Here is a 26341-nt window from a genome sequence, read left to right as displayed (position 1 = left end):
TCTCCTGTCTAGTCTCGGCTCCTCTGGGACATCTGTATTGAGGAATAACGCCTTGCTGGTCCCTTCTTAGCCGCTCTCTCCCATTAGGCCCAAGGGCCCGGGGATCCCTCCGGTTCCGGCTGCGTTTCCATCGATTCCTGAAGTTCCCTGCCCTGTCTTCTCCCACACGGAAGGGCGGGCAGGGATTGGGAGCAGCCCACCTCCGAGTCCCCGTTTGGAGGACGCGCGGGGCAGGCCCCTCCCACACGGGGCCAGGCTGCCGGCACGCGAGGACCCCGACTGAGGCCCCAGGCATCCGGAGTCTTGCTGCCGGGAGTGGTCCGGAGGCCTCCCCGGCGGCGGCGGGAGAGCTGCACCCGCTATCGTTTTCTCAGGCAGATGGGGTTGGAGAGACTTGTACCACTTTATTCTGCAGTTGGCCAGCACTTGCCACATGGGTTTTGTCTGTCCTCCCATGTCTCCTAGTTCTGGGCGTTCCCAGCGCTCACATCTGCCAGAACAGAGCTGGGGAGGCCTGCTCTGCAGCAGCTGGGCAGGCGGACTGGCCTGGCGCTGACCGTGCCGGAGCTGGGCCTGCCTGCTGGCCTGGGCAGTGGGGCTGGGGGGCGGTGCGCACGTGGCAGGGCAGTGCTTCTCTGGCTGTAGACTTTGGGGAAGGAGGAGAAGGGATCCGCATGGGTACCGGGGCTGTCCCCGCAAGCTGGCGAGCTCAGCGCTGTGGAACTCACGAGCAGGCGAAGGTGTTCCCATCAGGGAAACACATCAGCCAGTGGATGGGGTGGAGGGCGGCAGCAGATCAGGGCCCTCCTGCTGGGAAGGCTGAGGTCCAGCGGGGCAGAGGGCCTGGTGGGGATTCAGGAACGAGACTGGGGGATAAAGCGGGACTTCGGATTAAGAGTAAAACCTTAGCTGCTGTGTCATAATGACAGTATGGTCACTATGAGGTCAGGGCCAGATGAGCAGCCCTGGGAGGTAGACATTGATTGGACGGGTAGATGGTAGGTGAGTGAATTACCCCTGGATGCATAGGTCGATGAAGCTAGAAAAGTAGCAAAGATCAGATCATGAAGGCCTTATAAGGAGCTTGAGGAAAGTCTGAAAGCCATTTACAGAGTGTAAGCAGGAGATCTGAGTATATGAAAAGTGCTGCTGGTTCCATGTGCATGAGAGGCTGATGGAAGCAAAGACCACTTGGAAGGTTGATGCAGTGAGAGATAATAGCGCCCTGCAGTTAGGTCAGTGACAACGGGATGGAGAAAGTGGGCCAATTCCACAAATTTCAGGAAGCACAATTCTCAGATAACAGTGCCTTAGATGTTTGGGGGAAGATTGGGAGACACCAGGATGACCCCCAGTTGATTAGACAGCTGGGGGGACAGCGGCACCTTCCACGGGGGCAGCAGGAAAGGGGGATGGTCAGGTTTGGGGAGAGGAAGGATTATGGTGACGGTCACAGTGCTGCAGACTTGGTGGCCTTGATCTTCCGGCAGCCGCCTCCTCTCCAGGACCCTGACGGCAGGCCCCGCATTGCCCTCGCTCCTTCCCTGCCTCCCCAGAGCCTAGCTCAGGGCGCTTGCAGGTGGGCTCCCTCGTGAATGTGGAGCTGGGATCAGACCATCTCTAAAAGCCTTCCCCTCTGATCTGTGCCACTCGTGTGACACGTCCGCGGGGCAGAGCGTGGTCACTTGAGGAGCTGGCGGGTCACCACGGAGAAGCCTCCGGGGCCAAGTGGCCGTGTCTGGCTGCCTGCCTCAAGCCCGGGCCGTGGGCCAGCCGGACTCTCGGCTCCTCGCCCCGAGGCCCCCGCCTCGCTCCCCGCTCTGGGCACCTGCGTGAGGAGGCCCCTTGCTCACGACAGTTGTCGCCAGCACCGAAGGCTGGGGTAGCTACTGTGGACCGAGCGTGTGCCTCTCCCTCCGCAAGAGCAGGGCTTGGCAGTTAACCGAAGACTCGCGGTCCCGACACATCCTCCGGGAAGTAGGTCCTGGGTGCCCAGGGCAGTCACAGAGGCCATCGAGGGTGACATGTTTGGGCTGAGCCGGGCTTTCCCTCAGAGCTCCGAGGGTGGAGGCCGTGACCATTTTGTTTTCCTGTCGGTGAGGCATTTCCTTCCCGAGATTCATCGCCCCCTCCTCGTGTGCTTGCACAGAAATGCATTGTCTGCTTTATCCGTCTTCCCTCCTGACCCCTGCGTTCTCCCCTGGCCCGACGCTGGAGTTGAAGAAGAGAGTGCGGTGGGTCACCTCTGGGGGCCACGTGCTGACCTGGGGTGTCTCCTCGGGCTTCTGAGAGAGGCCTGCTGTGCGGCGGCTTCACCTGGAGGTGAGGGCGGCCCCGATGGCTGGGACGGGGCAGGGAGAAGGCTGGAGAAGGACGTCAGACCCTGTGGGGAGGCTGGTGAGGTCTGACAGGCCAGGCGAGGCGTCTTCCTTCCAGGGTCGGGGGTGGGGCTTCTCCAACAGCCCGAGTTACACTGATGATTCATTGCTGTGACAGAAGAAAGAGGGAGCTCCTTGTTTCTCACCGTGATTCCAGGAATATGTTTGCTTCCCTCAGCACTTCTGAGACAGTCAGAGACGACTTCCAGGGTCCCCAGCTGACCTTCCAAACGAAGTAGTTGAGCTGCGCTTGGTGGGCTTCTCTTGTCAAGGTCCAGTTAGAAAGATGAGCCAGGACATGGAAGCAACCTAAGTGCCCATCGACAGAGGAGTGGATAAAGAAGATGTGGGACATCTACACAGTGCAACGCCGCTCAGCCATAAAAGGGAACAAAATAATGCCATTTGCAGCCACATGGATGGACCTAGAGATGATCATGCTAAGTGATACTGACTTACTAGTCAGACAGAGAAGGACAAGTGCCATACGATATCACTTACATGTGGAATCTAAAGCAAGATACAAATGAACTTATTGACAGAACAGAAACACACAGAGGCAGAAAACAGATTTAGGGTTACCAAAGGGGAAAGGAGTGGGGGGAGGGATAAATTAGGAGTTTGGGATTAGAAGATACAAACTACTATGTATAAAATAGATAATCGACAAGGACCTACTGTATAGCATAAGGAACTCTACTCAGTACTGTGTAATAACCTATGGGGGAAAAGAATCTGAAAAAGGATCAATATATATATATATGTATAACTGAATCACTTTGCTGTACACCTAAAGCTAACACAACACTGTAAATCAACTATACTCCAATATAAGAAGGTAAAAAAAGGAAAGATTCCACAAGCTCAGCTCATTCTGAGAAAACCCACACCATAACACTTTTATTTTTTGAACTTTCCTTATCTTGCTTCAAAGTAATTTCAATTTTCTCGATATCCTGTCCCAAAGATGCGGTAACATAGTTGGTGCTCTATGTTGGGAAAATTGTCCCTGGGGCAAATTGTAGTGGTGTGAATGAAATGATGGTTCTCCTCTAAATGATTCCATATTTATGTTAAAAGATAGATACGTAGAATGCATTGAAATCCTCAAGTGATTAAAAATAAATGTGTGTATCAATTTAGTTTCATTATCAAATTAAATAATTTATTTATTTGACGGGAGACTCTGCCACAGGGCCTAAACACAAAGAAAAAGACGTGTCAAAATTCATGGCGGATGAATGGCCATTTGTGCCTATATTGTTTGATGGGTACTGATCACCTCCTAAGTGACCAAACCTGCTCAAGGCCGTAGGAGGAAAGAGATGAAAAATCAGACTCTCTGCCCTCATTTCAGGGCCAGTGAGTAAGAACACGTGCACAAAGATGTTTACTGTGGCAAAAAATTAAATTAAATTACAAATATGAAGGCCCATCAATAGGGAAAGGTCGATAAAAGATTGTTTCCACTTCTGCATCATGGGCCAAAATGTTGCCCTTCAGAGGCGTGCGTTGGACCTCTAGGGGCTGACAGGGTGGGGTGCCTGCGACGCTTCATAAATGAGAAGAACAAGATACACCAATGTGTTGTCATCTCCCCAAAGCCTGCACCTGTGAGCACTTGTCTGACTCTAATTGTGGGCGAGGACAAAGGTGTGCAGGTTATTACGTATCTGTACCGGACCACATACACTCAGGAAAAGTCCCTGACTTTTAAAATTTGGTATACAAACTAAAACGGCCTTACCCTGTAACCGGGATGGGGAAAACATGGTTGGCGGTGGATCACCAAAGTTCAGTGTTCCTGGAGCTCAGGGGAATGATGTAGGGAAGGGTGGCATGTATGTAGAACATTTTTTTCATATGCTTGTCATCTGTATATTTCTTCCCTGAGGTATCTTTTTGGCTCTTTTGCCCAATTTTTAATCAGGCTGTTTATTTTCTTATTGTTGAGTTTCGAGAATTCTTTGTATATTATTGATAACAGTCCTTTATCAGGTATGCCTTTTGCAAATAGTTTCCCCCAGTGTGTGGCTTGTCTTCTCATTCTCTTGACACTGTCTTTCACAAAGCAGAAGTTTTTAATTTTAATGAAATCCAGATTATCAATTATTTCTTTAATGGATCATGCCTCCAGTGTTGCAGCTAAGAAGTCATCACCATACCCAAAGTCATCTAGATTTTCTCCTATGTTATCTTCTAGGAGTTTTATAGTTTTCAGTTTTACATTTAAGACTGTGACCTATTTGGAGTTAATTTTTGTGACGGGTGTAAGATCTGTGCCTACATTCATTTCTTTGCTTGTGGATGTCCAGTTGTTCAAGCACAATCTGTTGAAAAGACTGTCTTTGCTCTATTGTATTGCCTTTGTTCCTCTGTCAAAAATCAGTTGACTATATTGATGTGGGTCTCTTTGTGGGCTCTCTGATATGTTCCATTAATCCATTTGTCTGTTCTTCTGCCAATACCACATTGTCTTGATTACCATAGTTTTACAGTAAATCTTGAAGTCCAGGTAATGTCAGTCTTCCAGCTTTTCTTCTCTTTTAGTATTGTGCTGGCTCTTGTCAGTCTTTTGCTCCTCTCTATAAAAGTAGCATCAGTTTGTCAATATCCACAAATAATTTGCTTATATTTCAATTGGAACTGCATTGAATCAATAGATCAAGTTGCGAAGAACTAGCATCTTGACAATATTGAGTTTTCCTATACATGAACATGGAATATCTCTCTATTTATTTAGCTCTTCTTTGAGCTCATTCATCATAGTTTTGTAGTTTTCCTCATAGAGATTTTGAAATTTATTCTTTTGATTTATACCTATTTCATTTTGGGGGGTGCTGGTATAAACGGTATTGCGTTTGTAATTTCAAATTTCATTTGTTCATTGCTGGTATATAGAAGAGCAATGACTTTTTTTATATTAACTTTGTGTATTGCACCTTTGCTATAATTGCTTATTAGTTCCAGGAATTCTTTTTTTTCCCCACTGTCAATTCTTTCAGATTTTCTACATAAATAATTACTATTATCTGTGAACAAAAACAGTTTTACTTCTTATTCCCTTTCAGTATACCTTTTATTTCCTTTTCTTGTCTTATTGCATTAGCTAGGACTTCCAGTATGATGTTGAAAAAGAGTGATGAGAGGGGGCATCCTTGCCTTGTTCCTGATCTTAGTGGGAATGCTTCTAGTTTCTCACCATTAAGTATTGTTAGCTGTAGATTTTTTAGTAGATGTTCTTTATCAAGTTAAGGAAGTTCCCCTCTATTAGTTTGCTGAGAATTTTTATCATTTATGGGTGTTGTGTTTTGTCAGATGGTTTCTTTCTGTTTCAATTGATATGATCATGGGATGTTTCCTCTTTTGCCTGTTCATATGATGGATTACATTCATTGATTTTCAAATGTTGAACATACCTAGCCTTACATACCTAGGATAAATCCTACTTAGTCGTGGTATATAATTCTTTTTATACAGCGTTAGATTCTGTTTGCTGATATGTCATTGAGGATTTTTGTATCTGTGTTCATAAGGGATATGGGTCTGTGGTTTTCTTGTAATGTCTTTGTCTGTCTTTGGTATTAGGGTAATGCTGGCCTCATAGAATGAGTTAGGAAGTATTTCCTCTGCTTCAGTCTTTTGGACGACATCGTAAAGAGTTGGTACAATTTCTTAAATGTTTGGTAGAATATACCAATGACCCATCTGTGCCTGGTGCTTTCCGCTTTGGAAGGTTATTAATTATTGTCTCAATTCCTTTAATAGATACAGTCCTGTTCAACTGGTCTATTCCTTTATTTTTTAAAAAAGAGAAATCCAGGTTAATTACAGGTCAGGGCTTGAGGGGAGTGAAGTACAGTGCATGTGCATCCTAAAAGGCCGCCCACTTCATGCATACTCACTCATTCATCATTCATTTTCACATTCATTCATTTAACAGCCACCTACTGAACCTGTTTAATAGGAACAAACCCTGCGTCAAGATGACAGCCTAGGCATTTCTTAGGTCTTCCTCTTTTTCTTGAATTCCTTACCTTTTTTTGTTTCTAAAGTGTAACTGCACATCTTCAATAATTTAGATTTAATTAGTCTATATTTTGTAATAACCATTGAAATTAGCTTGATAAAAGGCAGTCTTCCTGAATTTGCAAACAAAGTGATTGCCAGGCAAGACAGAAGTGTTAAGTCCATTGCTGGGAAGATGTTTGTGCTTAAGCCACATGCTGTTCAAATGGAGTTCAGCACGTTCTCCGTAGGGGTTTAGGACATCGCTAGAGTCAGACCCACTTGGAGTGACCCTGGCTCAGCCACTTGCCAGGAGGGAGACCTAGGATAGTCTCCTTACCTCTTTAATCCTCCCTTCTCTCTTGTAAAATGCAAGTAATAATACCAACCTTGCAGGCCGCTTGTGAGGGTAGATGGAATAATGCTACAGAGCTTCTAGCCCGAGGCTTGGCAGGCTGCCAGTGGTAGCTCTTGTACTTATGAAAGGGAGGGGAGCTGTACTGAGGGGAGCTGTATGGAGATTCTCCTCGGTGCTGCAGGGGATGCGAAGCGCCTGTCCTCACAGAGAATACAGTTGCTCGGGAAGCTAGGACAGAGTGAAGGTTATTACTATAGAAGATGGAAAGTGATAAGAGATGAGGGGAAATGAATGCATGGCAGCAGCTGGTCAGAAAGAAGACCCCCTCCCCCGGTGTGGTCGAGGCTTGCTGGTGTGCGTGGTACCTGGTGGACTCAGGGTGCCTGGCACTGGATGGTCAGATGGTGGACTCTGAAGTGACCTTTGGAGGGCAAGGGGGGATGTGCATGGGAGAGCGGACCGTCCCCCACTGCAGCCCACAGCATCTACACTGTGCTCTGCACGGGGCAGACGCATAGCATGTGGGCACTGAGTTGGATTTCACAGAGAGAGAACAGTTTAAGGAAAAGCACAGAGGGGAGAGCCTCCACTGTTTGCTAAGAGCCATGATTTCCTATCTGCACATTTAAAAGCTCCTTTATCAACTTCTCCTGGCCTTGGGCCCTTGGATGATTTCCCTGCTATAACTTAGGCCTCGCAGGATTCATTCTTGTTCATCTGCATCCAGCTCCAGTCTCCTTGGGGTCGGGTCTCACTTGTGACTTCACCTGGTCCCCTCTGACCCTGAGCTCCTAGGGACACAGACGCGCACGCACACACACACACAGACACACACACACACACACACATCTTTTCACAGCTGTAGCTTTGTGTCCCTGCAGCCTGGAATGGGTCCAAGTCATGTTTGGACCCCTAACTCAATCAGTGTGTGAATTTACCATCACCCAGACCTTGCTGGAATTTTTGAGCCCATAGTTCCATTAGCCCCCAAATGTGAGACTTTTTCTTCTACGGGAACAGGTGGTTCCCACTGGCCCCTCCTCTTGGCTGTGAGCACACATTCAGATGATGCCAGCGACTCGGCTGGTCAAGGCAGAGCCTTGGGTTTAAGAGGGGCCTCTCCTCCTCCCCAACGTGTCCCGCATGTATATGGCCTTCTCCGGGGCATATAAGTGCTTTTTTCAGCTCCCACAAATGAAAACGATTAGACATTCAGCAAAATATCCCAGCTGCAGTCTAATTATTTCATATCATTATCAGTGACAGCCTCCGCTTTTTGGAGCTGGGATGGTGGGAGGGGAGTGGGAACAGTGTTGGCTTGTTGGGGAGCTGTTTGTAGGGCGCCCGGCGTGGAGAATTGAAAATGCTTCCTTAGAGGCCTCTCTCTGGGGCTGGGTGGGGCGAGGGTGTGTTTGGAAGGAGGGGGGAAGCTTGGTACAGGCCAACAGCAGCCTTGGCATTTCCCTCCGGGAAGATGCCCCTCTTCCTGCCCAGGACTGGGGACAGTGCAGCACGACAGTGATCAGGTGGGCAGGGGGGCTCTCCCAGGAGGCTGTGGGGTGGCCTGGCACCCGAGAACGAACGAGGCGGGCGCACAGGGTAGAGGCATCTTGACTGAGGCGGGCACCCCTTCATCGGGTGGCCGCCGTTTACAGCTGTGTGACCCTCTCCGCCGGCGTCTGTCCCTTCCCGCCCTTGGTAGTCGTGTGCGCCTTTGTGTGTTAATGTTCTCATTCCTGCCCTCCACCCCCAACGCCTCCTGACTGCAGGCAGCGCTGAGCAGGGCCAGGACCCTCTTGCTCACGTGCTGTGCCCAGGTGGGGCAGGTCCAGGCATGAGTGCGGGTACTTGGCAGGTGCTTGTGGAATGAATGAATGAATGAATGAATGAATGCATGAACGGATGAAAGAAGCCATGAAATACACCTCGGACGATGCCCTGGCATGTAATGACCACCCAGGAGATGCTCGCTCTGGTGGATGGGAGAGAGACTCGCACTTTCCTTCATGGATTACTGGGTGGTTTTAATTTCATTGAACAATGAACCTTCATTATCTTTCTTTTTTTTAAGTTTTAGGTGATGACAGGGAAACACAGTAAACATACAGTCGGTCCTCCTCGCCAGGGCCCGGGGTCAAGGGAAGTCTGGCCCCCCGGGGCACACGGCTCTGGCCCCCAGCAGGAGACGCTTCCCCCAGGTACTGCTCCTAAACCTGCAGGAAGGCTGACACCAGCGGAGCACAGGCCCCGTGCCTGGTCGTGTGTCCTTCTCAGAGAGAAAGGGAGGCCGGTCAGGGAGCCCAGGCCAAAGGGTCAGGTGACTTGTCTCTGCTCACCAGACAGTGAGCCCAGGTCCACTGCTACATCCTCTGCCTGCGGCTGCTCTACTTTTCCGGGCACAGACCCGCGCCCGGGAGTAGAGGGTCATCTGGAGGGGAGGGGTTGTGCCCTGATGCGCGGCGTCTGCGGGGCTGGGGACGGGCCGAGCCCACAGGCATCCCTGCAGTTCTCACCAGTACTTCCACGTCCCCTGCATCGTCATTTCACTGTCAGAACGAGACCCGTGCATTTTTCATCAGCTGCAGTCAAACAACTTTCAATGTTGATAGAACAAATGCCCCGTTCAAGGCACAGCAGTGGGTGCTCTGGGGCAGACATGGGAGGCTCTGTCTCTGGGATCCCTGCCCACCCCAGCGCCCAGGGGGGTGTGCGCTCAGGGTTAGCCTAAGCTCGACCATTTCATAGGTCCAGTCAGAGAGAGTGTTCTTGGCAAGTGTTTCCCTTACGTGGCTGGTTAGGATGGGTGAAGCTTTCATCACTGGGGTCAGTCCCACAGATGAAGGATTATCTTCCTGGCCTCAAAAGGACCTCAAAGCTTTATCCTAGGGAGTTCCCAGACACTCTCCCGTTCTCCCATCCATCCCCTCCGTCAGTATGTTCCAGGCCACTGCCTGAGCTCTCTCTGGGATCTCAAGCATTTACCACTGGGAGAAAGACAAGGTGTATTTGTGAAAAAGCAGTGCCTCATTTGGCTTAAGATCAGTTCAGGGTAAGCATGGGGATGAGTCAGAGGTGGTTTGGAAAAGTAATTTGCCAGCCTGATAATTTGAGACGTCCGTGGGGAGCCATAGAATGTTTTCGAGCAAGGTCATGGCATGGTCAGACCTGCCCCTTAAAAGATAACAACTGGCCAAGAGGAGAAGAGGCTTGGAGACTGTTTGGGACACTATTGCAGGAGGCTGTTCATCACACAAACAGACGTGTGTTAAACATGAATTACGTACCAAGGCTTGTGTCGAGCGCTGGGAGGATGAATTGGACATGGTGACGCCTCTGACTGAATCCAGACAAAAGCAGCCAGAGCTGAACTGAGACCAGAGGTGGTAGAGAACAGGTAGCTCTCAGCAGCCTCACAGGCGGTGGATGAAGCCGAGGATGCCCTGCGTGGGTTAGGAGTGCAGCAGTGGTTTTCTCTCGCCCCCCAGCCCAGGGCATTTGCTGGAGACGTGTTTGATTGTCATGACTGGAGAGGTGGGGGGAAGGGTGTTACTGGCGTTTAGTGGGTAGAGGCAGGGACGCTGCTAAACTACGATGCCCAGGACAGACCCTGTGACACAGGGTTATCTGGTCCAAAATGTCATCTTGCCAAAGCAGAGAACCTCCAGGCTAAGGTAATGTCTAGGTGGGTAGGAAGGGATCTTACCATCCCCAGAAACCAGGGCCTGGGAGAGGAGCTACGTTGGGGTCTCTGTATTGCCTAGTCAGGGTACTTTCAGATTCCTCTATGGAAGTGGAACTGTGCATCCAGAGACCTTGGCTGGGGAGGCCTGGGCTGAGAAACCTTGGCTGAGGCTGGAGGAAGGATGTGCCTGAGGAAGGGGGTCCATGGGGGACAGCCACTGAGGTGGCAGCTAGGCACCACCCCCACCGAGGCACGTGAAAGTCCAGATAACCCAGATACCCAGATACCGAGGGTCCTTCGCCTGCCCCTGAGGGGTGGGGGTGAGCAGACTCAGCCGAAGGCCTGTGGTGTGGGCCCTTTCTCCATGCGCTGGCTGGATGAGATGTCTGGAATGCTCTCTCCCACCACCCTTGCATCTAATTAACTCCCTCACCTCCTTTAGCTCTCAGCCAAGGTCGCTTCCTACAGGAAGGCCTCCCTGACTACTAGTCTGGGTCAGGTGCATCCTCTCAAAGAACTGTTTGTTAATGTAAACACATGATTCCCATCTGTCTCCCCCCGCCCCCTGTGAGCTGCCTGAGAGCCAGAGGGGCTTCTGAGTTGGCCCCTCGTGATATCTTCAGAGCCCAGCACATAGTAGGCACTCAGAAAATGTTTCATAAATAAGTGCACTTTGTGCTTGATAACTGAGAAAGAGTCTTCTTTGCATCACTCGTATGGCAAAATCGAGTTGACAAATCCAAAGTGGTCAAGGGGAGCGCTTCCAATCCTGGAGAGGTCTCCCCCCACCCCCGCCTTACCTAGAGGGGCAGCATGTGTGCCTGTGTGTGTGTGTGTGTGTGTGTGCAGAAGCCACTGGGCCGGGGGTGTTCTCCAGCAGCTTGAGGCCGCAGCACATGCTCACCTTCTGGGAAAGCCCGGGGCCCTGGGTACCAGGTCCTCTGCGAGAGAGAAGCAGCAGAGTCTGCTCCGGCCGAGGGTCTCCAGCCCCTGTGCCCCAGCTGCCTTGCCCTCTGTGCTGAGATGGAAAGATGGTTTCTCCCTCCTGGAGGAGAAAGCAGGCCCCGTACCTTCCATCTCTCTTATTGCTCATCCTTCGGTCCAGGGGTTCAGGCTTATTTTCATAAAGCAAGCATCAGGGTTAGTGCTGGCCCCCAGGTTTTAAAATCTTCCTCCCGGTGTTGTCTAGCCTCTTTCCTGTCGAGGCCACTCCTTGCAAAGCTAATTGCATTTGAAGTTGAACCCAGTGTAATTGCGGTCCATTACCTCCTCCTGGTTGGCAGGGTATCCTTTTCCTTTATTAAATTTAAACTTTTAGGGATTTATTTTTATAGGTGATACTTCTAGCCATCTATAAGAATTAATGAAATGCCTCTTTCCCGTGGCTAACAGTAGACAATTCTCAATTTTAAGGGAAAGATTTACTTCTTTATTTATAAACCTAAGTGCCACAGCAACCCTTTTCATATTCCAAGGGCGCTTGCATTACATGGCAATCCTTCCTGCAAAAACACAGGTTGGTAACATTCAGAAATATTATTGAATACTTCGGGGAATGCAAATTCTGTGCAAGTAATGATTTAACAAACAAACCCAAAAAGCACTCTGCACCGATGAATGCCATGAAGAGTTTCATTTTCAATAAGCACTTGCGGTCAGATGTCTAATTTTCAGAACACGGGCTCAGCAGCAATCTTGTAAATGTCGGCGTTTTGCTGGGAGATTGGCGAGTTCTCTGGATTGCAGGAAACTGCGGTCTGGGTGAGCGACAGGGTCCAGCCAGCCAGCCTTTCATGTCTTCTCCCACTGAAATGTCCTGGAAGCATTTGGGTTTTAAATGTCTCTTTCCCCAAATCTCATAAACCTATGAAGATCCTGCACTTGACTTGTGAAATTCAGTCCAAGATGGATTTCCTTAATAAGCATGTCACTACAACAATAAGTGAGTTTTACTTCTGAAGAGGCTTCTTTAATTTGAACTTCCATAACGATATTTTTATAATCATCAAATGGAAGGAAATAGATGCCGGCTCCCTTAATTTTTATCATTCTAAATGTCGCAGGAATGGCAAGGATGTTGAAAAGACAAAAGAAGTGCTTCAATTAGTAATTCCCATGGTAACTAATAGAGGTTGATCTTTTTTTTACCCTTTCTGTGGCTATTTTAAGTACTTAAATTGATTTACATCCCTGTGGAAATGTGAAAAAGCATGGATTGAGTTTGTCCACTCCGCTGGGAGTTTGGGAGTTTTTTTGTTATACACCATGTTCTTTTCATTCTTCCCTAGGTATTTGCAGTAGAAGGTAAGAGCCAGATCCCAATCAGAAATGTTTACATTTCCTTTAATTAGGAAGAAGTCACGATTTCCCTTTGTATTTCTTCCACTGTTTATATTAAAACATAAGTACATAACCAATTTCATTTTGTATATCTCTTAACAGTTTATATGAAAACATAAATATAAATGTGTTTTAGTGACCAGACATTAGATGATAAAACTGGCTTAATTTGAGCTGAGCAGGGGGACCCCCTTGTTGGGTACAGTGAGGGTCTGAGCCCAGAAACCTTGTCTCTGTCTGGTACCCACTGTGGAGCAGTTAGACCATGGCCGGCTTGGGGTTGGGCCTGTCTCTCGCCTTGTTCACTGGCTGTGAACCGCACCCCTGGACACTGAGGTCTCCTGTCTTTCCTCACTGGCCCCTTGGCCTGCACCGCCTGGCCCCTGGGTGCCTCTGCATGGTCGCTGGTCCACAGGTGGCCCCGGCTGCGTGCAGTGCCAGCTCCCACACCCACCGAACAGGGCAATGAGCAGGTGCGCCGGGTCTTCCCTACGCATCCAGACACCTGAACAAGTGGACGGGCGTTTCATCCTCATTTTAACACAAGGAGTGGAACTCAGCCGTCCAGGTGCTGCATCTTGGGTCGGCAGGGTTCGCTGTCTCTGGCTGGATGTCCATGTTCTGATAGGAACTGCTAGAAGGTTACCCATCATTTATGTTTTCAAGTGTGTCAGGAAACTGAAGGGAAGGTAGGACTAGGGGAGGTGTCTCAGGTATAATAACATCAACAGATATTACAGCCGAAATACACACAGAGGGAAACTTTTGGGAGAAGGTTGTGGTCCTGGTTATGATAAAAAGTCAGTATTTATGAAGCCTGTGGCCTGAGCCAGACACCGTAGAAGTTCCATTATGAACGTTACCCGGCACATGCCACATGTTTACAAGGTGGCCAGCCACTCAGTTTTCCAGGGAGTGAGGGGTTCACCGGCCCGTGGGATCTTCAGTGTAGAACAAGAAGGTCCGGGGCAAGGCTGGGCTAGTCGGTCACTACATTTCCGACTTCCCCAGGGTAAAGGGGGGCTCCCCTCATTTTGTAAATGGAAACCCCACAGCTCAGAAAGGGGAGCCTTTCTCCCCCGGCAGAAGGACAGATCCGAATCCATGTGCTTTGACCACAGCACTCGATCAGCCCCTGAAAGGCAATCCCTCCCACCACTGAAGGGTCAAGGTCATCCGTATGGTCAACATCATAAAAAGATTTACATGCAGATTGAAGATTCCTGTCGTTTTGAAAACAAAAGTCAGAAAGTCATTTCAAATAAAGTTCGTGCCTAAAGGTAAACAACTTTGTTCCATAAGAAATTAGGCTTCTGATGGCGAACAAGCAAACACGCCAAGGGCACAGTCAGGCCAGGGGTACTGTGCCCTTCGACCCTTTAAGCCTCTTGATGCTAACGGTCATCTGTCACCCTATTGGGTGAGGCGCAGGTAAAGTGAGGATATTTCTTAGTTGACCACATTTGCGAATTGCTTTTTGTTTTTTTAACGTCTTTATTGGAGTATAATTGCTTTACAGTGTTGTGTTAGTTTCTGCTTTATAACAAAGTGAATCAGCTATATGCATATGTATATCCCCATACCCCCTCCCTCTTGCATCTCCCTCCCACCCTCCCTATCCCACCCCTCTAGGTGGTCGCAAAGCACCGAGCTGATCTCCCTGTGCTATGCGGCTGCTTCCCACTAGCTATCTATTTTACATTTGGTAGTGTATATATGTCCATGCCACTCTCTCACTTCGTCCCAGCTTACCCTTCCCCCTTCCCATGTCCTCAACTCCATTCTCTATGTCAGTGGCTTTATTCCTGTCCTGCCCCTAGGTTCTTCATAACCATTTCTTTTTTTAGATTCCATATATATGTTAGCATACGGTATTTGTTTTTCTCTTTCTGACTTGCTTCACTCTGTAGGACAGACTCTAGGTCCACCCACCTCACTACAAATAACTCAATTTCGTTTCTTTTTATGGCTGAGTAATATTCCATTGTATATACATACCACATCTTCTTTATCCATTCATCTAAAGACACATTAGTTAATTTGTTTGCTTATTTATACAGGGTGAAAAGCAATACCAGCAATGATCCAAAATAGTAGCTCAAATTACTACTGTTGAGCGTCCTTCCCGACGTGGGTATACTCACAAAGCGAGCCGCTGAGTAACCAGCAGGGCCGAGGGACAACACGGGACCAGCTGCCACGCAAGCCTCCTGCTGCTTTATCCCCGCTTCCTCTCCTCCTTCCGGGGCAACCACTCTCCCTACTTCTAAGCCCTCCATTCGTTTGACTTGCTTTTGAACTTTATGTAAATAGAATCATAGAGTATGTAACACCTTTTTCTCATGTTTTGTGAAAACCTACGATGTGCAAGGCACTGCGCAGTTTCTCAGTGAGTCCCCATGACTTGGCTTTGACGGCATCCCAGTTGGCTCTTATGGACGCGTGTGTCCCTGTGTAGGTCACAGAGTCGTCTTAGCGGCCAGTCCTCAAAGGCCATGCTCACCGATGACCAGCTCACAGACTGTGTGTGTTCAGGAAGGCGTCGCCACCACGTGAATCGATGGTTCAGCATTCGGCATAACTGTGAATTCAGCAGAGTACTTTGGGCTCTGTGTTGCTGGGAAGGTTTCGGAATGTTGCAGTCACCTGCGCTCTGGGCTGGAGCCGACAAGTTGGGAGGAGGAAGAGTGGCAGCCGCTAGGGAGGGGTGGAGGAGGGAGGGGAGGAGCCTTCCGACGTCATCTTACAGGGCAGCTACCACAGACCTGATGTCCAGTGAAGGCACAGCCATCTCGACAGACGGTCCCCGGCCAGCCCCAGCTCTACCCAGCAAAACGTTCGCCCACCCTGGCCACCCACAGGGGTTGTCTCTAACAACCAGAGAGCTGTGGGTCAGAGGCCGGGGCGGGAAATGCCCATCGATTCCATCCTGGGGGCGGGCATTACCGTTGTGTCATCTTGGTAATCTGTGCTCTTTACCCCCAAGAAGGGTTTGGGGCAACTTAGGGAGGGAGGCTGCACTGTGTCAGGATGGTCGTAATTCGGTGGGTTTGGGTCTGCGTGCTGCCTTCACCTTGAGCTCCTGAGTCTGCGTCTCTAACTCTGTGTTTCTACCGTGTGAAGCTGGAATAATAACCAGGCAGTTGCAGGAATTCAGTTAAAAATATTTGGTGGAAGCACCCTGCACAAGTAGGCATTCCACAAATGCCAGCTCCCTTTCCCTGGAGGTAAGTTGTGATTGCAGTTGTACCTTAAATTCAGTCCTAAGCTTCCTGGCTGACATGGCAAAAACGGAAACACAATGGCTCGTATTGTTCTAGTCTGATTAAAAGAATGTTCCCAGTTTTTCAGGAAGCATCAACACTTTCCTGGTGCTGGATTCTAAGACAGCTTTATTTTGAAAGCCTGAGTCATTCAGTTGATGGTGTTTGCAACAATGATTTTTTTCCTCCAGGAGATGGAGAAATCCCCGTTCTATCTCCACAGCATGTATTAATCCCTTAATTTAAGAAATACTGATCTGAGGGTATAGTACTGAATTAAGTATGGAAAGCTAATACCTTGGCATAGGATTAAGTAAGTTCTGTTTCTCCATTTCTTTCACCATGGCTTTTTTGTGGAACCTTATGATAATAACATAAAGCAAAACAGCGTAAAGTTCGGAGGAACTAGAGGGGACCCTGGATTCACCCAGTGCTCTGGAGCTTTCCAGGGTCACCATGCGGGTGAAGGCGGTGACATCCGTACCCGCGCCCGGTGGTCTCTTGGTGTCAGCATCTGTACAGGAGCCAGTGGCACTAGGGGTCTGTAGAATCATAGCGAGTGTAAACTAGTTAGTCAAGACCGGAGTGAGCGGCCGCCACCGTCCTCAGCATTTGTGGACGCGCTGGTGCCTGTGGTGGGCTCTGCTCCCCGAGCTCACGGGCACCGGGTCCAGGGCAAGGAGCCTTGCAGAGGGAAGCGTGGGTGTCTCCCTCCCCTGCCCGGCAGCTCAAGAATTTGGATTCCTTTGCCCAAAACATTGCAGTTGAGTTCTTTGTTTTTCTCCTAGAGGAACTTACACACACACACACACACACACACACACACACACACAGAGAATAGTGTGTAACCAAGGTGTTTCCCTGGCCTGCAGTGGCCTGGGAGCCCACCACACACACATGCAGCCTCTGGACCAAGAGAGGCAGAGGCGAGGGGGCTGGGAAAGGTAGGGGCCACTGCACAGCGAGGTTCCTGGGGACCCTGTCCTCCCAGGGCCTCGAGAACAGAGCTGCTCTGTGACAGCGAGCGTGCCTTAGACCTCGGAGCTGACCAAGCCAGGGAAGGGCAGTGAGGGGCCTTATCACTGTAGCGACAGCTTTGCAGGTGAAAGGTCTGCATTTGCAGAATTAGCTGGAATCAGAGCTGCAGGCCTGGAGCGCCCTCCTCCTCCCGCCCAGGACCAGAGTCCAGATTCCTGTCCCTAGAGGCAGCCCATCTCCTCCCTCGTTGCCTGTCCCGGGGGGTTGGGGGGGACCCTTCCTTCACCACCGTTGACAACTCATCTGTTGTCGTTTTTTGTGTAACCCAAAGCATCTCATCAGATGCTTCAAACGTGGTTGGCATTCGAGGAATATCTGCTGGTCAGTTGATTACATGTTATAGCCACAGATGGAACGACCCTACAACCTCCTAAAAATACTTTATAAAATTATTATTCTAAACTCTGAAGCTTGAAAATTTTGACGATTCTTTCATTAATCCTACAGCAGTCTAGGTTTACTAATGGACTCTAAAGTTTTCATTACAGCTGCATTCATGAACGAGGTAACCTTATGTTTCCCTCCATGTTGAAGATTTTAGGTGGATAATATTCCTACTCAAGTCATAAGAACCATTTATTGGAGAGAGCCCATTTTGTTTTAATTATGAAAGATTAGTCATTTTAAAAATAACCCATCCCCCCAGGTGAAATTTATCTGGGGCTATTGGTTGGACAGAAAGGCTTCTCTGCCATTAAAATTAGTTGACACAGCAAAGTCAACTGGGTCATTATCCCGACCCATATCTGTGATGGAACCAGAGGGCTGCCTGTCTAACACACGGCAGCAAAGGCCGCTGTGTCCTTTGTCCCACGCAGAGGGCCTGCCTGTATGTCACACGGAACTGAAATGTTAGGGAAGATTTTTTTGTTGTTGTTTAGTTGGTACAGAGTTTGTTTTGCAAAATGAAAAAGTTCATCTTGCATATTGCACAACAATGTGAATATACTAAACACTACTGAACTGTACACTTGAAAGTGATTGAAATGATAAATTTTGTGTTATGTGTATTTTTTAAATTTTTATTTTATATTGAAGTATAGTTGATTAACAATGTTTTATTAGTTTCAGGTGTACAGCAAAGTGATTCAGTTATACATATACATGTATCGATTCTTTTTTGAATTCTTTTCCCATTTAGGTTATTACAGAATATTGAGCAGAGTTCCCTGTACTATACAGTAGGTCCTTGTGGGTTATCTATTTTATTTTTATTTTTATTTTTTAAAATTTTATTTATTTATTTATTTTTGGCTGTGTTGGGTCTTCGTTTCTGTGCGAGGGCTTCCTCTAGTTGCGGCGAGCGGGGGCCACTCTTCATCGCGGTGCGCGGGCCTCTCACCACCGTGGCCTCTCTTGTTGCGGAGCACAGGCTCCAGACGCGCAGGCTCAGTAGTTGTGGCTCACGGGCCCAGTTGCTCCGCGGCATGTGGGATCTTCCCAGACCAGGGCTTGAACCCGTGTTCCCTGCACTGGCAGGCGGATTCTCAACCACTGCGCCACCAGGGAAGCCCTGGGTTATCTATTTTAAATATAGCAGTGTGTATGTGTCAATCCCAAACTCCCCAATATGACCTGCGGTGTGAGCTTCGTTCATCGTGAGGGTTACACACCGTTGGACGTGGCGGTCACTGAGGCTGACACATTTGCACAGAGGGTCACCCAGACGCTCACAGCCTGCTGAGTCCACTGCACAGAAGGGCCCCGGTGGACCCTGGGCGAAGGATCAGGGAACTGCTGGGAACAGGGCTCTTAGAGTAACAGGCTTGGGGGGAGGGGGAGGTTTGTCCTCACTGAGGGATGTCACCATGTCTCAGAGCTTCTGTTCCCTCCTCGGTCATGGGGAGGGTCGTCCTTGGCCCTTGGCTCTAAGGGGAGGCTTCGGGGAGGAGGTGCCTGCCCAGGGCTTGACACGCAGCGCGGCCACGGGGTACACGAGCCCGTGCATGGCAGCCCGGCCTTGCTGTCCTCACGGTCACGGTGATTTCAGTTCTCAGATAGAATGACCAAATGGGTAAGGTGGGTCCCATCCAGCCCCGCCCTGGGTGCTTCTCCCTCACGAGGTGGTTCTGGGAGGGGCTCCCAAGAGCCCGTGGTTTCCAGTTTAGTTAAAGTGGAAGGGGGTTTGTTAGAAACTTGGCTGCTCTGGAGTGAGACTCCCAGCTCTCCGCTGGCCAAAGATACGGGCCAGGAGGGCAGGCGGCTCGCTCGGGCCAGGCGGGGATACCTGCTGGGGTGGCCCGCGGGCCGAGACAGGGTCTGTTCGATGCCCTTAGGTCCTGCCAAGTTCAGGCCTGCTCTTGAGCTCTGGGCAGTTTTCCCAAATTCAACTTCCAGAGCTTTTACCTTTTCAGAGACCCAGCTGTGTTTTAAATGAGCTGAACTTTCTTTGAATTTGCTCATGAACCATTGATCTGAGTTTGGGGTCAGGTGGGAAGGTGGTTCTTTGGTGCCCTTGGCTGCAACACATCACATTAAAGGCGGCCGTTTAAGGAAACGAGGGGGTTGTGCCTGAGGAGGCATCTCTGGAGTGTCCTTCCTCTGGTCGGCTGGGTCACGACTGCTTCCTCGGCCATGGCCCTGGGCACTGCTCTTCGTACGCAGCTTGTCTCCCAGGAAGTGATTCCTGGCCCGGGCATCAAAGCATCAGGATTCCCAAACGTTGGGGATATTATTGCCCAGGGGCGGGGAGCACATATCCAGCTGGATATTGCTTCAGGCCTGACCTCTTTCTGACCATGTGCAACTGGCTTCCAGGTCGTTGTGTGGATTAGAGAGGTCCCTGTACTGGGGGTGTCCAGCCTTGAGCCTGACAGGTCATCAGTGCCCCTCTGACCCCTGTGCACGTGGCCCCAGCCCACTGCCACCCCCAGGGGGTAAGCAGTGGCCCCTCTGTCCTGAGCCGCCCCTTACTTGGACCTTCCCCTCTCACCTTTACAGTTCACAAGCTCATTCACGCAACACCGTGTGCTTGGATCTTCCTCTGAAGCCGTCTGTGACCTCACGTCTAGAGGCCATTGAAGTACAGAGAGGATGTGGGACCTGCCCAAGGTCACCTAGGTAGGAAGGTCACCTGCCTTCCATGGCAGCAGTGGTGGGCCTGGCTTGGGGAGCAAACGCGCTGCTTTTCCCTCCCTCCCTCCCTCAGACTCGGGTCACAGGGCAGACCACCGGCCACACGTGAGGCCGGGGAGGGCCCTGGGGTCCCTGCTCCACTTCCAGCCTCTGGCATCTCCACGTTTACCCCAGTGCCAGGGACTGTGCAGATTGTTTGTGGAAGCAGCTCAAGTCCATTCATTTTCAGATGACTCCTTGAGTGGTAAAGGAAGAAAATCATTTTCTTTGAGAATCATGGGCACGCTGCCTGCCAGTGGAAGAGGAGGGCTGACCTTTCTAGGTAGACAAAAGAGAATGCCGTCAAACATGACACTTCTGTTGCAGTATATTGTTCCCGAATGGAGCACTGCATATTTGTGTTATAATGCTGTTTTTGTTTTCAGATGAATACTGCAGTTTTCTTACGTGTGGAGGAGGGAGGGATTCCTTACAAGTTCACAGGACTTTTCCTGTGGCGGGGCAGGGGGAAAACGGGCACCCCTCCTCAGCAACCACGCATATCAAGCCTGGAGACGTTTCTGTTAACAGCTCTGTGATGTATGAGTTCCCCGAAAGCTCACCTTCCATCATGAGCTCCCTGTCAAATGGCAACATTTAGTTTTTCCTCTTTAGGACCACACATTTAATGCTCAAGATGTTCTCTTTCCCCTCGTTGTTTTAAAACCAGCCTCTTCTCTGAGCATTTTCCACGGATCCTTAATAATGAATTAGTTTAGATGGTTCAGATCAGCCAGTTAAGGTGGGGAAAAAATCATAAAATGTTTGAGAGGTTCTGGGCAAAATAACTTGTTGATTAGTAGATCTCTTAGTTATCTGGCTTACTGGTTTTCAAAGTCTTTCTTGGAAGACTTTATTTCCAAGTTCGTTATTACTAACAAACTGCTCTGCTCTGGAGGCCATGTTCCTGAAAAAGAACTGCGCCATTTCCAAAAAGGTTTTCTCCTCTTCTTATGATGCTTATATATGTTCTTAGTCTCTCAGTGACATCCTCTGGGTGTCTGTGAGGGATTCCCATACACATCACTTCCTGGCAACTCTGAGGCTAGGACCCCGCCTCCAGGAATGGCAAACCTTCTATCTGGGTGCCCAGCTCAGGTCCAAGGTTACCTTGATTTCTTCCTTCCCTTTCTTTCCTCTTCACATCCATTCCCCAAGGCTGGTGGGCTCTTCCCCGCTTGATGTGTAAATAGCCACCTCCCCCCAGCTCCATCCCTACTGCCAGTGCCCTCAGGAGCTCCTCCCTGTCCCTCACCTGGACCCTCGGGGATCCACTGGCCACACTCAGCTCACCCCAGCCTTTGACCTCTCCACAGCCAGCACAGTGACCTTCCTTGCAGAGAGCAGAAAGGGATGTCCAGGCTGCCAGACTTCTGCAGCCCCCTCATGGCTACAACCCAAATCCAAATGCCTTTGCAGCTTCCCAGGCCCTGCCCATCTCACATTCCAGATCCGTATTAGTGACTCGCTGGGTATCTACAGAGTTCAGTGCTGGATCCTGTATGTGGGTTCACCTCATTTGTTAACCCAGCACAGTAGGGATTCTTATCCTTATTTTGCAGGGGAGGAAATGAAGGCTCAAAAAGGTTAAGTGACTTGTTCCAAGGTCAAAGCCAGGATTCAAATCATTTGCCATTTTTAGAATGTTCCATGAGCTCCCCAGCTTCCTAGCCTTTTTGTCATCTGCTTGGGGATCTTATTCTTGAGGAAGATGCCCTGACTTTGGCCAACACGGGTTAGGGGCTGCTGCTCCCATCTCTCACAGCCCCTGGACTACCGTGATCAGAACACTCACCCCTGCCTTTCAGTGATTTGTTGATAAACCTGTCATTGGACTCCGTTAGAGTAAAGACCCGGAGCTTCCATCCACGTACTTTTTTAATCTCTAAATTCTCAGCACTCGGCATGACTCTAGAACATAAGTAGACGCTCAGTGAACAGTAGACACTCAATGAACAGTAACATCTGATTTAAAGCACTTACTCATTCTTCCAACTAGTATTTTCTGAGTTTCTGGTAAGTGCACAGAACTGTGTATATAATAAAGAAGTTCAAGTTAGAGATAATAGGATTTCTGTTCAGAAAGCAGCAAACTAGCCACAGATTGTGGATATGGGGGTGAGTGTCTGCACCTTGCTTTTGTCATCTGCAAAATGTGGATTGTACCTGCCCACATCGTAGGGCAGCCGAGTCGGTGGCAAAGGTGGCCTGATCTCAATCCACCATCCTCTATATCCTGTTGTTATGAAGGTGGGGCTGGAAAAAGATGACACAGAGGGTGCAGCAGAGGACAGCTTTGTGCTCCTGGAGCAGCAGGAGGGATAAGACCAGGGTAGCCTGGTGGTTTGGACAAGAGGGCGGGACTTGAGTGGCACCTGGCAGGGGGGTGGGGAGCTTTCTGGGTCGGGGAACAGCATGAGGAAAGTGGTGATGTGGGGAAGACCTTGATGTGTCTGGAGGACAGTAAAACAGTTTCTGTGGGTGAGGAGCCTCTGGAAAGTTCCGCCGTGGACAATGTTGCGAGAAGCATGCTGTGGCTTTCAGAGGGGCTGCTGAAAGGGGAGCTTGGCGTTAGAAGTAGGAAGGGGACCCCCAAGTTGGAGGGTGCCTGGGTACCACGTGCTGCTCACTTGTGGCCTGTCCACATCCTGAGACTCTTCCCCGGGAACTTCCAGGCTCTGTTGAGCAATCCAGGGGGTTGTTTACCAACATACTCGACTTTTCTCATTGATGCCAATCTGATGAGCAGAAATGCGGTTGTCTTTATTCAGTAACAATAGTTATAATTATGTAATAATAATATTGCATCTCTTAATACTAGTGAAGTGGCACATTTTACTTGTCCCTTTGCCATTTGTATATGATTGTTGGTAACTGGCATTTTAATTAACAGCAACAATTGATATTTTAAAACTAAGCACATTGTAAGTTTCTTTTCGTTCTGGGTCCACGGGAACAATGATCCTCCTGAATAATTACTTAATGCCCTGGCTCATCCCTTGCACTGCCTTGGGGAATGTGGCTTTGCCCTTGGCCTCTGCAGCTTGCTGCTGTTTACAGCAGAGTGTAAGGATGATCACCAGCCAAGCCCGTCCTGAGTACCTTTCACAGTCTGAGCCCAGTGGGAGGAGTGAAACAGGCCTTGCTCTCAAGGAATGCCCCTCTGCAGCCCCATCCTGCAGAAGAGTAGGATGTCAGGTAAAGTGTGATCAAGGCTCTGGCACAGGCGAGCAGGGAGGCACAGGGCATGCAGAGTAGGCTGTTCTCTGGTCAGGTCTCACTCCCACCCTCAGCTGACTGTCTAGCCCACCTTCACCCCTGCCTCACCCAGTTGGAGACATTGAGGTGTGTTCGGGGGTGGTCACTGGGACTCCTTCATACTCTACTGGTTCCACGTTATACACACCTGGCCCCTAGCACCAACCTGGAGGGTAACTCGATTTTAGAGAATCACCTGGAAGGTAAGAACGGTCCTCAGACATTTTGGGGCAACAGAAAGTTTAGAATCACAGGATTTTGGGTACTCCTTCAGAGCTCGTGAAATTCATGCAAGGTCTGTGGATGCCTCCCTTGGGCCAGCACTGTTCTCAGCGTGTGGGATACTTCTCTCTAGTTTTACTAGGAAAAATCATGGCCCTGTGTATATATCATAAAATCACATCTCCAAGCATGTGAATCTACTAAAAACAGGCTGAGAAACCGACTGTGGTTTCTGATTTTTATACTAATGGTTAATGTGGGGATTTTTTTTGGTTTGTTTTTTAATAACAGCTTGATTGAGATATTCATCACATACCCCACAATTCACCTTTTAAAAGTGTACAATGTAATGTTTTTTAGTATGTTTTTCAAGTTGTGTATCCATTACCACAATCAATTTTAGAACATGTGCACCACCCCCAAAAGAAACCCTGTATCCTTAATCACTCTTCCTTCCCTCTACCCCTCCCCACAGCCTTAGGCAACCACTACTCTACTTTTTGACTCTGTACATTTGCCTTCTCTGAACATTTCATACAAATGGAATCTGGCCTTTTGTGATTAGCTTCTTTTACTTAGCACAATGTTTTCCAGGCTCAGCCATGTTACAGAGTGCATCAGAAGTTCATTCCTTTTTCTTACCAAGTAATAGTCCATTGTATGGATAAACTGTATTTTATTTATTTATTCATTTGTTGATAGACATTTGGGTTGGTTCCACTTTTTGGCTGTTATAAATAATGCAAGTTTGTGTGTGGATATGGGTTTCTACTTAGGAGTGGAATGGCTGGGTCCTGTGGTAACTCTGCGCTTAACCTTTCTCATACTGTTCTCCAAAGTGGCTCTATTACTTTACAATCCCACCAGCAGTGTATGAGGGTCATGGTATGCGTTTTGAAAGATAAAGTCTCATTTAACAAGGAGATCATAGTGTTCCAGCACCTGTCGTTCAGTCCCCTTTAAGAGCCTTTTAAAGGTTGTAGCCCATGGCTACAGTTCTCTTCTCTGTCTCAGGCCCCGTCCTCTGCTGATCCTAAAAGCTTGGAGGGAGTCTTGAGTATTTTCAGGTATAAAAGGAAGGCTGTGAGTTGAATGTGTTAGGAAACTAGGGTGAGGTGTCCTGGCCTCTGGTGGATGAGCTCTCCCGTTTTCCTCCTGCTCTCTGGTCCTTAGGAAGAACCACACCTGCTGTAAATTCTGTCTGTGGGTTTTTCTACAGTGTGTGGGACAGCGCTGTGCATACCTGGAGAACTTTGGTCCATAACAGGGATTCAGGGAACATTTTGTGAGTGACGCGCTGAAGGTAATGCTCTCACACTTGGACTTTCCAAAGTCGCCTTTCTTCCCCAAATCTGCATTGTTGCTTTAGAGCAGCTCTGAGGGTGGAGCAAACAGCTGTGCTCAGAGCCCCCAGGCCACCCAGAAGCCCCCTGCAGACAGTCCTGTTGGAGGGGGGCTGCTTCGTGTCTCTCTCTGCCCGAGGGACATCTCTGGTCACAGAGGATATCTGGCCTGCATGTGGCCCAGCCAGAATTTCTGGGGACCCCAGGAGCAACTCAACCAATGAGGGGTGGGCCATTAAGGGTTAATTTGTATTTCAGTCCTTTTATTCCAGGTAGAACTGACCAGCAGATGAGTGATTGGTCGTGGAGAAAAAGTAAAGCGATCAAATTAATCAATTGATCTTATTGCTCTGTAAACTGGAAAGTGATGCTGACATTTTATGTTTTTAGTAGAAAGTTGTGACCCAACCTGAGGAGGCTGGGTGCCCATCCTACAGACCAGGACCCTGAGGTCCACGGGCGCAGGGGAAAGAATGTGCCAGTGTTTTCTTGGGACCTGGCTGAGCGTGACTCAGTTTACTATGGTCCAGTGGGATGGGATGGGGGTACAAGAGCCAGCACGCAGGAAGCAAGAGGGCTGGGGCCAGGGTTTAGGGTGGGACCCTGCTTCATAAGAAGAGTGTGCAAAGTGAAGCAGGCTTGGTCACAGGCGTATAACTAAAAACGAGGGTGAAGGGGGAGCTGGCTCACACGTGACCCATAAGGAAGGGGCGGACCTCCAAGGAGGTGGCACGATTGAAGAAACATCACCTGCTGACAAGCCGAAGGGCTCCTGGGTTTCCTCTGTCGATGAGAAATGTCCGTTTGTCCACTACTGCAGAAGCGATAGAACCATCGTTTATGAGGCAGGATTGCCAGTACTCGTATGTTTCCAACAATAGCCACTTTTTTCCCTCTTGGAAGTTTGTTTTCATTTTTAATTGGAGTCTAGTTGATTTACAATGTTGTGTTAGTTTCTTTTGTAGAGCAAAGTGAATCAGTTATAATGTACATATATCCACTCTTTTTTAGATTCTTTTCCCATAAAGGTCTTTACGGAGTATTGAGTAGAGTTCCCTGTGCTATATAGTAGGTCCTTACTAGTTATTTATTTTATATCTAGTAGTGTGTGTATGTCAATTCCAATCTCCCAATTTATCTCTCCATTTTCCCGGCTGGTAACCATAAGTTTGTTTTCTATATTTGTGACTCTATTTCTGTTTTGTAAATAAGTTCATTTGTATCATTTTTTTTAGATTCCACATATAAGCAATATCATATGATATTTGTCTTTGTCTGACTTACTTCACCTAGTATGATCATCTCTAGGTCCATCCATGTTGCTGCAAATGGCATTT

The 26341-nt window shown here is 48.9% G+C and overlaps 1 protein-coding gene across 2 annotated transcripts in view; it reads left to right on the top strand.

Annotated features, from left to right (window-relative positions):
• The window catches only part of PTPRE (protein tyrosine phosphatase receptor type E), a 172575-nt gene that overhangs the window by 33869 nt on the left and 112365 nt on the right, over nt 1–26341 (top strand). The gene's annotated exons all lie outside the window — the stretch shown is intronic.

Source organism: Balaenoptera acutorostrata, chromosome 16 (genome assembly GCF_949987535.1).
Source record: "Balaenoptera acutorostrata chromosome 16, mBalAcu1.1, whole genome shotgun sequence".
Lineage (NCBI taxonomy): Eukaryota > Metazoa > Chordata > Mammalia > Artiodactyla > Balaenopteridae > Balaenoptera > Balaenoptera acutorostrata.
The sequence above is the reverse complement of the archived record's forward strand: the minus strand, read 5'-3'. Positions and strand labels throughout refer to the sequence as shown.